The following is a 17,504-nucleotide window of genomic DNA, read 5'->3' as shown; positions in this document are numbered from 1 at the left end:
TTATCTAAGACAATTGCTTGGTTTTCCTCTTTCTTAATCACCTTTTTAAGTTTTTTTGTAGTTATCTTGTAAAATGTCCATCAATTCGGTTTTATTTAGTCTCATCCTGACTAAATTCAGGATTCATGATTTGACAGTATGATGAAGGGAAAGTTATACTTCTCCCAGTCATTCATATTGAAATGGGCTAGGCAACAAGTTAGTGAGCAAAGGAACTGAGGATCTGCTAGCAGTCTCCTTACAGGAGCCTTGGATCACTAAAATCCCACCACCTGCCATGTCAATCCAACATGGCTACAGGTTCAGCACACCCATTCCCTATCATGCACAAGATACAGTGATGACCACGTGTATGCTACAGTTCCATGTGGAGATGCCATGACAGCCTCCTGGAGATCACCATACGCACCAAAACCCCATGCAGACTCTGCTCCATTTGTACATTTAGTTAGTGCCCCAACCGCTAGTCTATGATACAGGGATGACCATTGAGAGTGGTGGTAGCCACTGTTTATTCAAGGGGAGAGGCTGCCCACATTCACCTCCAAACCTGCATTATCCCTGTAAAGATACCCTGTTCTCCTTCATTCACCTTTATGTCTCTGCATTGAATTCTTCTCTGCTGCTCAGACGGAACTTGGAATTGATCCAGCTAGGTAACCCATACCCACAATATCAACATGATATTGATTAATGTCTTTCCCAGTGTTAATTTTGATCACTTTGTAAAAGTGCTGTGGAGCACCACTAACATTCTATAATGACAAGGGGAAACACTGATTACCTTGATTTCAACAGGCACATTTTATAGATTTGTTTAATGTCATAACATACTCGACAAATTTTTCATAATCACTAAGCATTAATCAAAAAAATTTAAATGTGGAGATGGAAGTGCTAAGTTACCTGATTTAAATATCAGTCATTGAATACATGTATTGAGTTACAACATACATCTGTACTACTAAAATTTTTTTTTTAAATAGTGATGTGGTGCAGTACTCTCCACTATCAGGAAACATTATCCTTTTTGTAATTAATAAGGAAGTTCTTGGATGATATTTGAAACTATGTAAGACTCTTTTTTCCCCTGTGGACCTTGATTGAAAGGGCATCAGCCAGGATTTTGCCCATGCTGTGAGGACACCCTGTAGCTGGTTCCTCAGTAACAGGACCTTTCAAGGAAACTGAACTGTTATTAAGGAGCCTCAGTAATGGGCAAGAAACACTTCTTGTAGTGGAAGAAGGAGTGAGTTTTCCACTTTATGGCTATTATAGGAAGACTGATGAATGACCCTATTGGTTGGCTCTCCCTGCTGGTAGATGACACTCACTGTGAGAACATAATGCTCATCCTTAATCAATAATCAAGCCTGTTAGCTATATACCAGGTGTTCTCTGATTTTCAATGAGATGTTCTTCAATAGAGTACCTCAAAGTAATCTGTATTTTAAAGATTTATTTACTGATTTGAAAGGCAGAGTGTCAGAGAGAGAGAGAGAGAGAGAGAGAGAGAGAGAGAGACAGAGAGCAAGCTTCCATACACTTGTTCACTCCCCAAATGGCAGCATTGGCCCCGGGGGTGGGCCGATTCGAAGCCAGGAGCCAGGAGCTTCTTCAGGGTCTCCAATGTATGGGAAATTGGTGTTGCTGGTGGCAGCTTTACCTGCTGTACCCCGTACCCCAGGGCCCAGCCCCTACATCTGTATTGTTTTAAACTTGATTCAATGCATGTACTCAACTTGTAAGTAAAAATCCTGTAACCAAACTCAGTCTTGCAGAATAGCCAGCTCAGACAGCATAATGTTTCTGGGTTTAAATCCTCAACTTGACTAGCTGAATAAACTCCACCTTTGACTTTGCAGCCAGACTTGAGGATTTCAGTTAAGACATCTTAATTTAAGCACAGAATTGAGTGTGTTGATAATTCTTGCCTGAAACAAATTACTATTGTGGTATTTCCAAGTCACAAATCTGTTTAACCATCATTCAAATTTATTTGCATAGTATCTTGCACAGAGGTGTCTTATAATTTTTAAAATGTTTTCTTTTCAGTGGTTACTTCCCCTTTGATATTTCTTATTTTTGTACTGGTGCTTTATCAGTTATTTTTCTGAATCAAGTTATTTCTTGGTTTGTCTATCTGGTTAATTTTTCAAACAAAACTAAACAGGTATTTAATGTATGAATTATGTTTATTTTTTCATGGATAACAGATTTCTCTTTCTATCTATAGTAGTATAATAACTTAGACATGTTAAGTTCTGCCTCCATTCTGCATTTTTTTAAAAAAAGATTTATTTATTTATTTATTTATTTATTTGAAAAGCTGAATAACTGAGAGAGAGGGAGAGAGAGAAAGAGATTTTCCTTTCCTCAAGATAGCTCCCCAAATTCCAGAAACATCCAAGGTTAGGCAGGCCAAAACCAAGAGCCAGGATCTCCACCCCAGTCACCCACAGATGTGACAGGAACTCAAGAACTTGTACATCATGAATTGCCTCCCAGCCTCATTACAGAAAGCTAGCTTGGAAGTACAGCTGCCAGGATGAGCTGCCACTCTGACACGGAACGTGGGCATCCCAGATAGAGGCTTAACCCACTGTGCCACTCAGTCTGCACCCTGCAATTTTTCTTAGAAGTTCCTTATCCTATGCAAAGGTGTGTGACAAGATGGGTGTGGGAGAAGTTGCTTAATGGGATTCAGTTATTTTCAAATTTGTGTATTCTTGGCCATCATATTATGTTGATGGTATGTGTCTGTGTGTTTGTGTGTGTGCTACTTATTTCTGTTTTTGTTCTGATTTGCTTTTGGAGAAAATATTGGAAGAGGTAGACTTGGGCAGCTGCCATAGTCTTCAGCTGCCCAGAAGTTCAATATGTTTCTATACCTAATTTTAATAAGTCACAGTTAGATGTATTGAAATCTTAATTAATGATTTTTATTCAGTGGTTGAATGACTACTATTGTTCCATGACAAATAACTATAATTCAAGCAATAGCAAACTAAATTTCTGTCTCTGATGTATCACCCTGGGAAGGCTTAGCAGTTAAACTTGGAGGGCACATTTATTGAGTATATTTGCAGAATATATTTAGTTCTGGAGTCAGATTCACTGAATTCATATCAACTACTTAGAACTGTGTTGCCTTGGGCAAGTTCTTCACTCTTTACAGTCTTCATTTTCTCCATAAAATGAGAATAGCAATGTCCCCACTTCATGGGGTTGTTAATAAGGCTTAAGGAAGATAATGCAAATAGAGCAATTAAAATAGTTTCTGATGGAAAGCCATTACACACAAATTTAGCCCTTCTTAGTGATGTTGGAAACATATTGAAAATATGTCTCCATTTCTACATATTTTTCTTATTAAAAATGTTAAAGTACTGGTGCTTAAAATATTTTATTCCTTATAGCCTTGGAACTTAATCACTTTCTTCTACTTACTGTGACTAGACGGTATTGCTAAATAATTACTATAAATTTTCATTAATTCACAGCTCATAAACTTAAAAATCATTAGTGTTTGTGGGAGGTGGGATAACGATTTAAATATAGAAGCATACAGAGCTATTGATGCAAACTGTTCTCTATTCTTTAATAATTCAGATTCCTTTAGAATATTCAGTTAAGAGATGGCGTGGCAAGGTGATTGGAATAGCAAAGTGCATTCAAAATATATTTCTTTATAAAATTGAGGCTGCAAGTTGGAATTTTAAGAAGTAATCATGAAGATTTCTAAAGAACTTTGCTTTCTTGTTGGCCTGAGGGATGATTTCTAGTGTTATCTTATGGAATAGAGTTTTTACATGTTCTCTGTATATTTTCAGAGAGGTATAGACTGAAAATACTAAAGAATAGATCTTCCTTAAAATAAAAATTTTAAAATAATGTTAGGTAGGAAGTCAGATATGAGCTTATGTGTGTGTGACATAAAGGCCTAAAGAAAAGACATCTATGTCCAGCATATGCATCTGCATCTCAAAGCCATCCCGATCATGTTTCAGGGGCAGCCCAGTATTCACATCCTGCCCTGCCCCCTCCTACCTGATAACCTGCCAGGTGGGGGTCCCTGCCTGATAACCTTCCAGATGCAGCCCAGTATCTGCATTTCAAATACCTTGCTCTGGAGCCAGATTCTCCAGGGGGTCCTGCTCACCCTTCCTCTAAACTCAGGATGGCACCAGCTAGGCTTCCTCCTGTCTGATACCTTCAGGGGAAAACTCAGATAGGAGCTTCTTAATATCTACATCCATAAAATCCTTTGTTTCAGGAGGAGATGTATGAAGACAAAGACCCATCTCCTTAAAAACCCCCAGCCTCAACCGAACTGCGCCCAGCCCTCTGCCTCTCTGCTGAACAGCCTGCCTGGCCTGGTCAGGTGTATCTCTCCACTCAACCATGTAATCTCGTCCCCCCTCCCCACACACACACACACACACACAAAGTCCGAGTGACTGGGCACTCTCCCTCCGGCTCTGTCTGGAGAGGTGCCCATCCATCCTTACGGATGTCCCTTCCCTAATAAACCTTGCTATTTTACCTCCCACTACTCTCTGTCTCACGCCTGAATTCTTTCTTGTGTGAAGACAAGAACCCTGCCATTCTCCGGTAACAATAATTTGAATTATCTAAAAAGTGTTCCCTACCTCAAGTTCTCTCTCCTCTTGCATATAATTGCTTTTTCTATTTTAAAAATGATATATTTATTTATCCAAAAGCAGAGTGATAGAGAGAAAGAGAGAGACAGTCGTGCACACACACACAGACACACACAGATCTTGTATTCACCAATCCACTCCCTGAAGGACTGCAATAGTCAGGTCTGGGCTAAGCAAAAGCTCGGTGCCAGGAGCTCCAGCTGGGTATACCACATGGGAGGCAGGGACCCAAGTAATTGAGTCATTATCTGCTACCTTGCCAGATACATCAAAAGAAAGCTGGATCAGAAGTTGAGTTGCTGGGACATGAGCAAGCACTCTGATAGAGATTGCTGGTATTGCAAGTGGAGGCCTAACTTATTGCATTACAATGCTGGCCTGGGAAGTTTACTTTTATTTCATGTGTTTTTGTGAATGAATAATATATGGTGGAAATGCAGGTGACATTACTTTATGAACTTGAATTTTGGTGAATCCATTATAAACAATTATTAGTTATAAGCATTGTGCAAAGAATACTATCAAACGTTAAGTGATAATATGAGCAGAAGTGTGTGGGGTCCATTAGAAGAAATATGGGAATTATAGTCAACTGATGATGCACATGGAATCAGAAGTTCAGTGGGAGTGCGAACAAATGACCAAATCCTATACATTCCTGCAGTAAACTGGAACAATACAGGTAAAGTCAAAACTTTCACTACCCAAAACCATTCAATAAGAAAAGGTTCAAAACCAAATATGCTGTAAGCCATCACATACAGCATGCATCAGGGGATAACTGCTTAAATGTGAATCCTTCAAATTAATATTAATATATATATTTCATATTTATTGAAGAATAAGAAATAAAATCTACTACTTTAAAACTCACTTGTATACTATTAAATCATATCACAACTGCAAAATGGTTTAGGAACTAATTCTACAAAAATATTTGAGACTGAAGAATATTGTGGTGGAATTATTTATAATTGCAATGCATTGTAATAATAAAAACAATTGATTTTAATTTATTATGTTTTTAAATTCTTGTTAAAAATTTTCTTTCTTGTTTCCTGCAGTCTGGGTAGACCATCTCCCATCCCTATTGTTATGTCCTTGCTTGTGTAATTGAAACAATGTTAGTTTTATATGCTAGGGATACAGGTTGGAATTTTTATATTTAGTTTCCAAGGTAAGAAATGAATAAATTGTAGAAGAGTTTGAGTGTCCTACATCTTGCAAGTTACCTACTCCAAAATCACAATTTCATGATCTTAATAAATGTACAGTGTAAGACAATGCATGAATAATTTTCTTGATTAACGTACAGGTAACACAAACATCCCTGTTTGTTCATTTAACCATGAAACTGAAGTGGCTCTGCTAACAAAGAATGCTGATTTCCTCACTACAGATACTGAAGAGGTAGTCTGCATAGAGACAATGGGAATACTCTTTGTTTTAGTAATACAGCATGTAGAGTAGAATCAAAATATTCAGTGGATAATGGACTAAAGAATAATATATCTCATCATGAAAAATTATACCATTCCTACTGCCAGGAAAAAACAAGATCAGTTAACATTTCATCCAAATCATGCTTAATCACGATGATTTTCTGCCTGTATACTATTACTATTTATTTTAATAAAGCATTTTATTAATGAAGCCTTTAATTTATGACTAGCTAGAAGTCATGCTTGATTTGATATTTACTTTTTTAGTGAACAACTCTATATTTATTAAACAGCTTTTGATACTTAGCAAAATGAAGCCAAAGCCAATACAAAAACAAAGCAATGCAAAGCTCTAGCATTCAAATGTCTACGTTAGCTTATGCATGATAATTAAATTGCAATTGATTTAGATCTTTCTTCCCACAAAAATCCCATCATGGGAATGTGAGTAACTTTTCCCCAGGAAAAATTTCTAAATATTTTAAGGATAAAGTTCACATTTATTTGGGTGGGATCCATAAGAAAGCAAGTTAGAGAAAAAACCTAAACCACAGAAAGACAAACACTATATATTAACTACATATATCAAAGCATCGTATTATAAATATATATAATATATATTGTATATGTATATATTGTATATATAAATATATACAATTGTGATTTATCAATTAAAATTTTATATCTATTTATATCTACATCTGTATCTATTATGAGACTTGGAAGCCAGCAATGTGACATAGCAGGTTCGGCTGTCACTTACAACACCTGTTTAAGTTCCTGGTGCTTCAATTCAGCACCCAGCTAAAGCACCTGGGAAAGCAATGGCAGATGATCCAAGTGGGGGATTGGGCTGGAGCTCCTGGCTTCAGCTTTGCCCAGACATGACTGTTACAGTAATCTGAGAAGGGAACCAGCAGATGAAAGATTTCTTCTCCCTCTTGCTTTCTCTCCCTCCCCCACTACGAGAGATAAATAATAAAAAGAGAGCTTTCTGAAGTCTTATTCATGAAATAGTTAATGCGTGTATGGATAATTCTATAACTGCCTCCCATGATTCTGTATTTCAATCTTTCCTTTTGGCCATGTCTATTTAGTCAAGTTCTTAAATCTATGAAAATATACAATTAATATTTGTGGAATAAAATTTATTTTTTAATTTTAAAGATTTATTTTATTTATTTAAAAGAGTTACAGAGAGAGAGAGAGGGAGAAACAGGGAGAGAGAGAGAGAGAGAGAGAGGTCTTTAATCCACTGGTTCACTCCCTGAATGGTCTCAATGGCCAGAGCTGCGCTGATCCAAAGCCAGGAACTTCTTCCAGATCTCCTATGCGGGTGCAGGGGCCCAAGCAGTTGGGCCGTCTTCTACTGCTTTCCCAGGCCATAGCAGAGAGCTGAATGGGAAGTGGAGCAGCTGGGACCCGAACTGGTGCAAACTTGTGATGCTGGCACTGCAGGCTGCAGCCTTAACCCACTGCACCACAGCTCCCACACCATAGAATAAAATTTAAATTGTAAGCTTCATATGGGCAGAGGTTGGGGCAATCATAGTAAACTGAGACTACCAACATTGCTCCAGAGAAGCTTCAATGTAGTCCTCCTGGTAGAACAATGTTGTAATTCCCAGGCAGTAGCTATTCATGGGTAGTAACTGAAACAGACATAGTATGACTATGGTAAAATCTAAAATTTTCTGAAAATATCTAATTATAGGTTTTTTCCTCAGCTTTATCTCTCAGAACCTCACTATGTATAAGGCAATGTAGAATTTAACTAAAGACTTGAGAATTTTGCATAGATTTTGAACCCCCCACCCTTTTTTTTTTTTTTTTTTTTACAGCTCCTATCTTCTTGAAATCATGCCCTCAAATCCCAGTTGCCTTAAAAGGCTCAGTTTTGATCTCTCTTTCTCCTATAAAAATAGGGTTCATCTGGTGCATTCTCCTTCTTTTACTTCACCAATGTTAGTTGCAGGATATGAACCATCAACATTGTTTATCAAAATTTGTCCAGAAAATAGTTCCACATAGTGGAAAAGTAAATCTACAGCACCTACTCTGTCATAGTCATCTCCAAACTTTTTTTTCATATTTCTTATAAATGCATTCTTTAGTTTTGAAGTTTTAATGTAAAACATATAGATTCACGTGTTATTATTATTTATTTTTTACATTCACTATAGCTGCTACAGGGGCTATCATGCTTTTGGCACTTTGTGCCTGTGTAGAGAGAAAGAGGGAAAGACATGATAGATTTGTGTATAAATGTTTCATACAATTGTATATACATCTATTTCTCCTTAGGTAATATGATTTGAAGAGTTAAATATTAGTGCAAGATTATTAGGGGACTTACAAAAATATGGTACCTTGGATTTGGGACACCTTTAGGTCCACAATTATTTCATGCAATCCATTTTAATAAACTGTTCACATCTCTGTAGATAATATGAAATGGTGAGGTCATATTTCTAGGAGAATACTAAAAGTCAATTTTCCAAATGTAAGAATTTTTTTCATTTGCCAATGACCTTAGAAATTTTACCTAAAATAATTGAATTTTGGATCTACAAAGTGCTGAAACAATAATTGCTATCATAATCACGTTTAATTATCTCTCCCTGAAACTGATTTGGTTCGCCCCGTGCCATTATATTTACTGCCATCGCTAACAATGCAGTCTTATGTATTTAGCAGAAAGTCTTAGAACACTGAGTATATTCAGGTATTGCTTTGAATATGCCTGCAGATCAAAAGAAGCAACATTGTACCTCATATCAAAACCTGATATTTTTCCAGTGAAAGATCCCAAATGGTAAGCACTTAATTTCCTTGATGCCAGGGGCCTTAGTCACTGTGAGCACCAAGCAGCTGCATTTCAATAATTCTTTTAAATATCGAAGATATACACAGGAAAAGTGCAGAAACTTAAAACTTTTTAATTTCTGGAGATAAATGTAATATTTTCTTTTCTGATATTCCATGTGACACTTTTACAACACAAAAGTCACAGTGAAGAGTGACTGTGCAGACATTCTACTCAGTAGATTTTCTCACTGCAATGCACCAGATGTCAAAATCCATTACATTCATGGCATCATTTCATAATTTTAATGAGGTTCTACAACAGACATAAATACTGTAGGAATATACCAGTTATTCAGTCTCTTCTGAATTTTTTTTCTTTTAATAGTTGAGACTTCTAAATATACTACATTTGCTTGTTTGTCTAAAACAATCTTTACTAAGGCAAACAAATAATTGACATTAAGCTTCATTCTATAAAGCTCTACAAAAGTTTGCATTTGGGAATGGCTAATTAGAACTACTTAAAGACTGTAGCTAAAGGTTTATTAGGATTCAGAAATCAAGTATTTTGCTTTGCCTTCTTATTTCTGAGAGGGTCATATTCCTGCATGTGTATTTGATAAGAGTTCATTGAAACAAAGTCTGATACCTTTTAGTTAGTAATTTGGAGTCTAATAATTAGTGCTTATCTCTAGGGGCAATTATTAATTTGAAAATAAACTGTCCTATTTAGTTATCAGATCTGAGACAGCAGCATTCAAGACAAGAGAAATGCAAGAGTGACATTGATACCAGGTGGAACAAAGGAAGAATGAAATGTTTTTGAAAGCTATTTTCTCCCTCCTGGCCATCTTCCAAAGCTTAGAACTACCAATTTGAAACAGTGTATTTTTCTTCTTACTATTTTTTGAACTCTTTACTTTAGTGTAGGGTTAACCTTATGAGTATAGAAAAAACTGAGAGTAGATCTGAGGAAGTGTGGGAACCTGGGAGGGAAGGAAGAAAGTGGTAGGAAGTATAACTATGTTTCTAGATTTGAATATATGAAATACATAAAAATGCATTAAATGAATTTTAAAAGTGTTAAAAATAGAAATAAGAGCCAGTGCCGCGTCTCACTAGGATAATCCTCTGCCTGCGGTGCCAGCACTCCGGGTTCTAGTCCCGGTTGGGGCGCTGGTTCTGTTCCAGTTGCTCCTCTTCCAATCCAGCTCTCTGCTGTGGCCTGGGAAGGCAGTGGAGGATGGCCCAAGTGCTTGGGCCCTGCACCCGCATGGGAGACCAGGAGGAAGCACCTGGCTCCTGGCTTCAGATCAGTGTAGCTCTGGACTTAGCGGTCATTTGAGGGGTGAGCCAATGGAAGGAAGACCTTTTTCTCTGTCTCTCTCTCTCTCTCTGTCTAACTCTGTCAAGTAAATAAATAAAAAAATACAAGGAAGAGGGGCAACCGGGACAGAATCCAGCGCCCCAACTGGGACTAGAACCCCAGGTGCCGGTGCTGCAAGCGGAGGATTAGCCTAGTGAGCCACGGCACAGCCAGAAACTGTGTTTTAAAGCCTCAACTTCTGTCTTCCTTCTCCTCGCTAATGTCATTTTTAAAAATATTAAAATCTGACTCAGTCATCACTTCTTTTTTATCTTTTTTTATTTTTAGCAGCAAATTACCAAAAGTAGACAACGTTAACTATACTGAGTGCGTGAAGTCCAACATGGTATCCTTTAAAGCAATCCAACCAGTAATCATCTTCTCCAGATGGAGGCTAACAGGGAGTGCCATTGTCAAAGAACAACAAATCAGGAAGCAATGATGTGCAGGAACCTCCCAATGTCTATTCATCATGAAAAAATCCTTTCAGTATTAAAAACACAGGTTGCTTTTAGATGGCTTCTGCTGCCACTGCATCTAAGCTTGGTTATCTGGAGCAGAACCAATGCAGTGTGAGCTGGTAAAATTTCAAAGATTTTATCATAGCTGTTCAGGGTTATAGTGTTCATTCAAATACAACAGTCACCCCTTATCCAAGGGGAATATTCAGTGACCTCCATTAATTGCTTGAAATCAATAATATCAACTCTATTTGTGAGAATATGATTTCCCATATATACATATATCTATGATAAAAGTTTATAAATTAGACAAAGTAAGGTATTAACAACGAAACTATTAATTATATAGAAAAATATAACTATGTTTTAATAAAAGTCCTGTGAGTGTAGACTCTCTCTCAAAATATCTTATTGTCCTGTACTCATCCTTTTCCTTGAGACTGTGAGGGAAGCACAATGCCTACAGGATGGGTGAAGTGAACTGAATGATGCAGGCATTGTACTAATGCATTAGGCTGGTATAGGAGGGTTGCTCGAACACAAGCACTGGCACACGCAACAGTGGATCTGGTAACTGAGATGGCTACTAAGTGACTTGTGGGAAAGCAGCATTGACAGTGCAGGTGCCCTGGACATGGGGCTAATCCCAGGCTGAATGGTGACGTATTCATTATGCTACTCAGGATAACAAGTAGTTTAAAACTTATGAATTGTTTACTTCTGGAATTTTCAATTTAATACAATTTTAGGATCACAGTTAACCATGGTTAACTGAAAGCACACAGGATAAATATGAGTGGAGGAAATGCTAAAATCAGAATATTGGTACATGAGCAAGATTTGATGAGTTTTACATTTCCATCTTTGGCACTTAAAATCCTAGTCCAAATACCTACACCAGACGAGCCCTGCATTGTTTCAGTTTAAGAGGTTTCTCCTGTTAAGCAAGGATAAATAAGCAGCAAAGCAAAATAAAATAAAACAAAACAAAGATCTCAATTTAAGCATAGAAGACAAAATTTGTGAAGAAATTAATCAATGAACCTGGAGCCCCACAATATAGCATTCTTACATTCCCTATGGAATAGCTCACAGCTGAATAGGTTTTCAGCATCCACCAGCCAAGTAGTCATAGAAAAAAGAGGCAGAGCTAAATGACTTGCATAATTTTTATTGCTATGAATTATCTATATTGGTAAATAAATTTCTTAACACTCTCGGGGTTGGGGCCTGCACTGTGGCATAGCTGGTAAAGCAGCTGCCTGTAGTGCCAGCAAACCCATATGGACGCTGGTTAGAGTCCCGGCTGCTCCACTTCTGATCCAGCTCTCTGCTTTGGCCTAGAAAAGCCATAGAAGATGACCCAAGTCCTTGGGCCCCTGCATCCACGTGAGAGACCCGGAAGAGACTCCTGGCTTCTGGCTTCGGATCAGCGTAGCTCCGGCCATTGCAGCCATATGGGAAGTGAACCAGTAATGGAAGATCTCTCTTTCTCTCTCTGCCTCTGCCTCTCTGTAAATCTGCTTTTCAAATAAATACATAAATTAAAAAAAAAAAAACCTCTCTGGGCTAATAGACTCAACCACATAAGCATAACTTACAAATATCAAATTAGTACATATTCATCTTTTTACCCAAAATCTTTCTCTATGTTACTATTATTTTAAATCTGAATATTTGCTGGAAAAATTGCAAAGGATTAAGTCACACTATTAGTAATGTGCCTCTTTATTTAGTACCACCTATGACGTACATAAATATCAAAGCAAAGATATATGAATAAATCAAATAGAAGAATTATCAGTTTTGATATATTTGATATAGAAAAATGTACATGGAAATTATGAGAACTTTTATTACCGTATAATTTTTAGTACATTTGGAATTATCATTTTCAAGGTGATTACAACTCCTCCTCAGATATTATTAAGATTTTTCAAAAATAAATGTGTAAAATATACATTGTTTAGAAAATATTTGATAAGTTAAAGCAAAATCCTCAATGGCATTTATTACTAAAAATCTGAGATTTATTTGTAACGCATTTTCTAAAACAATCCTTTAGAGCCACACACCTTTCTCTGCCACACCAGTGCTTATGAACCACTTGCAATGTGTAATGAGCTTCATTTTTCCAATCAAATGCATATGCCTTTATAAGCTCTAAGGAGACAAGAAAAAAAGTAAACACTGTTGTTTTCGGTGAAGTTCTTTTAAATGAGGAAAAATTGAGAGAAAAGAGAGAGAGAGAGAGAAATCATGGATTGGTTTATTCCCCTAATGCCCTCAAGTGCCTAAGCAGGGAACCAGAAACAATCCAGGTCTCCTGCATGGGCAGTTGGAACCCAATCACTGGAACCATCACTGCCACCTTCCAGTGTCCACAGTAGCAGGAAACTGGAGGCAGCACCTGGAGTTGGGTATTGAACTGAAATACTCTGATGTGGGGCACAAGCATCTCAACTGGTGTCTAAACCACCAAGCCAAATGCCAACCCCAGCAAAATTTCTAATAAATCAAGGACATGCAATCACAGAGCCTGGAGTTCAGCTGCAAAAGAGTGGCTGTCAGTTTGGATGACAGCTTTTCCATTATGTTCTGGAAATCCTTGAGAAAGTATACTACTAAAATACAAACCACACTCCTCAGTACCAAAAATAAGCATTATACTTATCCACATTGTTGTGAGAATTAAATAACATTCATGACAATATTAGAATTTTATTTATCTATGTTTTTTTTTTATTGTCTTGAAAGGCAGAGAGATAGAGACAAACACACAATCAGAAATCTCCCACCTGTTGTTTCACTCTGCAAATGTACACAAGGGTAGGATAAACCAAATTCAGAGACTATGTACTCAATACAGGTCTCCCACATGAGAAGCACTCAATTATTTTAGCCGATACCTGCTTCCTTCCAATATGAACATTACCAGGAATCCGAAATTGAGAGCAGAGCCAGGATTTCAACCCAGGCACTCAAATATGGAATGTGGGTATCCAAAGTCTTGTCTTAACTGATAGGCCAAACATTTGCCCCAAGAATGCAATTTTATAGCCAATATTTAGTGAATAATTATGGTATGCCACATTATTAGAATGCTATTCTACCTTGCCAGTATTTCAAGTTGTCCCATATATCTAATTCTCAGGGAAAAACTACTGATAGATATTTTATCACCCTATTTTATAGGTAAAAAAATTAGAGGTAAAAAAAGTTAAAAATGTTAAATAATTTTCTGACAAACAATACTAATAATTGCCTTAGTGGAGAGTACATAATATATAATACAGGAAGATATAATTCAAAGCAATGATTATAAAAGAAAATTTCTGCTCTCTTGGGGGCTAGAACATGAAGGTATCCAATAAGTGTAGTGGCCACAGGATAGGTACACAATAAGTGTTATGGTCCCTATGTTTTTATTTATTGGGAAACTATGTAAGAGTGACAAATTGTTCATTATGGATTTAAGTTGTTGCTTCATTATTTTCTATCAGTTCAAGTTCATGGTAACCATTAAGCAAATCTTTCTTAAAGAGAGGTGGAAAGGTAAAAACATGATAGAGAAAGGAAATAGAAAATACTTAGCATATTGGAAGCAAAGCTTTAAGGCAAAAAAGGGATAATTACATGCTCACAAAGCATCTGATTTTAGAAAACATATAGGTAAAATACAGATGAATTAATAAATATTATTATATAAATGATTTTTGCAATATATGGCATTTTCTTTTAAAAAGCATAATGGGGCCGCCGCCGCGGCTCACTAGGCTAATCCTCCACCTAGCGGCGCCAGCACACTGGGTTCTAGTCCTGGTCGGGGCGCTGAATTCTGTCCCCGTTGCCCCTCTTCCAGGCCAGCTCTCTGCTGTGGCCAGGGAGTGCAGTGGAGGATGGCCCAAGTGCTTGGGCCCTGCACCCCATGGGAGACCAGAAGAAGCACCTGGCTCCTGCCTTTGGATCAGTGCGGTGCGCTGGCCACAGCGCGCCAGCCGTGGTGGCCATTGGAGGGTGAACCAACGGCAAAAGGAAGACCTTTCTCTCTGTCTCTCTCTCACTATCCTCTCTGCCTGTCAAAAAAAAAAAAAGCATGATGAAAGCAAATGCAAATGAAAATTGATATACTGAAGCTGTGAACTTTGAATCTAAACAAGGTTTTACCATTAGATGTAAATTCTACTCTTAGTCTTCTGATAATATTTAGTGAAAACAAAAAAATCAAATTATCATCCTATATTATGCCTTTCTTTTGCAGTTAAAATACTAGAGCATTGCAGGATAATCAGTTTACATAAATATATTTTATATAAAAGTTTGATATGATTGGATGTTTGGAATCCTGATTCATATGATTCAGTTACACAGTCTCACACCAAATGGATATCCCAAAGCCCCGACTTTATCACTAGTGCTGTTTAACTACAAACTGGAACTGACTGTTGATTGCCAAATGCCCTCAAAGTTTTCGTGCTAGAGCCAAAGGCACAACCTTCTTTAAAATGAATGCTACTTGGACCGGAGCTGTGGCATAGAGGGTAAAGACACTGCCTGCAGTGCCGCATCCCATATGGGTGCCGGTTCGAGACCCGGCTGCTCCACTTCCCACCCAGCTCTCTGCTATGGCCTGGGGAAGCAGTAGAAGATGGCCCAAGTCCTTGGGCCCTTGCACCTGTGTAGGAGACCCAGAGGAAGTTCCTGGCTCCTGGCTTCGGATCAGCTCAGCTCTGACCCTTGTGGCCAACTGGGGAGTGAACCAACGGATGGAAGACTCTCTCTCTCTCTTTCTCTCTCTCTCTTTCTCTCTCTCTCTGCCTCTCCTCTCTCTGTGTAAATCTGACTTTCAAATAAATAAATCTTTAAAAATATTAAAAAAGAATGCTATTATATTATACTCAAGATTAACTGAAACAGCTATTTTTGACACAACACCAGTTAATCAATTATATGCAGAGTAATGGCTTCCTTCTTTCTCTATCATTTCTAAGATTTTCTAAAGATGCTTTCTTAAGGTAATGCTCTTAGATTTTGGAGCATTCACATTTTTGAAAAGGAGTACCAAAAATGGATGTAAATGGATGTATACAAAATTAGAATGTTGTGTGCTTAGCAACAAATTTACCATCTTAAAAAAGACTTCCTCATTTCTGCAAAGAAGCCCTTAGCATTGACAAATGTAGGCAATTGCAAATCTGTCAGGAGTTGACTTGCTGCTCAAAATATAGTGCCTGGCATTGCAGTGGTGACATACCTTGAGCTCTCAGAACTGCAGACTCTCATCCATATCCCAGAATGGTCAACCAGAATCTACATTTATCCCATATATCCCACGGGACTGAATTGGTATTATATTTTGAAAACCCTGCAGGCATACCTTAGTTAAACTCCCAATTTTCCTAGTTCAGTTAGGAAGTCCTGAAATATGAGTTGTACCAAGCACAAATTAAAGAATCTCCTAGTAAAATGTATGTAGGTTCTCCATCATCAACAGTTAAATGTAAAAATTATATACAAAAATTATCTAAAATTATTGTAGTGAAGAAAATTTATTTAAAATTAATTGTCACATAATGGTGAATTATTATATTCAAGTAATAATGTTTATTATATCTCAAATCAGTCCTTACTGACACTTTTCTTTCAGAGACTATACAGTGTGAGCTGAAGAAAACTGTGAGTAGACCTGCCAGTGTTCATGCTGTCTGCTCAGGGTGCATTTGGCAACCTGGCTGTTATTCTCCAATTAAAGCAATGGCTCTCAAATGCCAAAGACAAATGTTTTTAAAGAGTAACTTATTCAATGGTTGACACATCAGGTGCATGAAATCCCTTTCTCCTTTCCTTCTCCTCGGCTTCTGCTTTAATCTTACATAAACAAAGTGTGCCCTTCTTTCAGTTGATGATCCTAAATATCCATATGTCACAAATTTATCAATCACCTACAAAGTGATTGGGCTAAGTTCAGAGTACATAAGAATGTGAAATACAGCAATCCCTATTCCACGAGTTACTTACATTCTAATGGAAGATTCAGTTTAACAAAAAGATGATCTGGAAACAATGGTATGAAAGGGTTAAGAAATACACAGGCGCCAGTGCTGTGATGCATTGGGTTAAAGCTGCTGCGTGCAGTGCCAGCATCCCATATGGGTACTGGTTCAAGTTCAGGCTGCTCCACTTCTGGTCCAGCTGTCTGCTATGGCCTGGGAAAGCAGTAGAAGATGGCCCAAGTCCTTGGGTCCTTGCACCCGTGTAGGGGACCCACAAGAAGCTCCTGGCTCCTGGCTTCGGATCGGCACAGCTGTGGCCGTTGTGGCCAGCTGGGGATGGAATTCTCTCTCTCTCTCTCTCTCTCTGCCTCTACCTCTCTGTAACTCCCTTTCAAATAAATAAATAAATAAATCTTTAAAAAAAAAAAAAAACCGAACAGGCATTTTTCAAGAGGAAATTCAAATGGTCAACAGACACTTGACAAAAGTGATATCTACATTGAAGTAAGTCTTCAGTTTTAAACCTGAAACTAGTGACAATCATTCACCACTTCATTTACTATAGTTTTTCCAGTTTTCTGAAGACACTTGGTCCTGCAATTACTTTATCTTTTAATTTTAGAAGGTTTTTCTTGTTTACTTTTACAAAACTTCATTTTTACAACATAATATAGATTATTGCAATTCATGTTCTAACTCACAATCCCTTAAAATTTAGTCAAATGCTAAAATGTGAATTTAGGTTCAACATTGGAATTGAATCTATAAAC

This window comes from Oryctolagus cuniculus, chromosome 8 (genome assembly GCF_964237555.1).
Source record: "Oryctolagus cuniculus chromosome 8, mOryCun1.1, whole genome shotgun sequence".
In the NCBI taxonomy this organism is placed as follows: Eukaryota; Metazoa; Chordata; class Mammalia; order Lagomorpha; family Leporidae; genus Oryctolagus; species Oryctolagus cuniculus.
The sequence above is the reverse complement of the archived record's forward strand: the minus strand, read 5'-3'. Positions refer to the sequence as shown.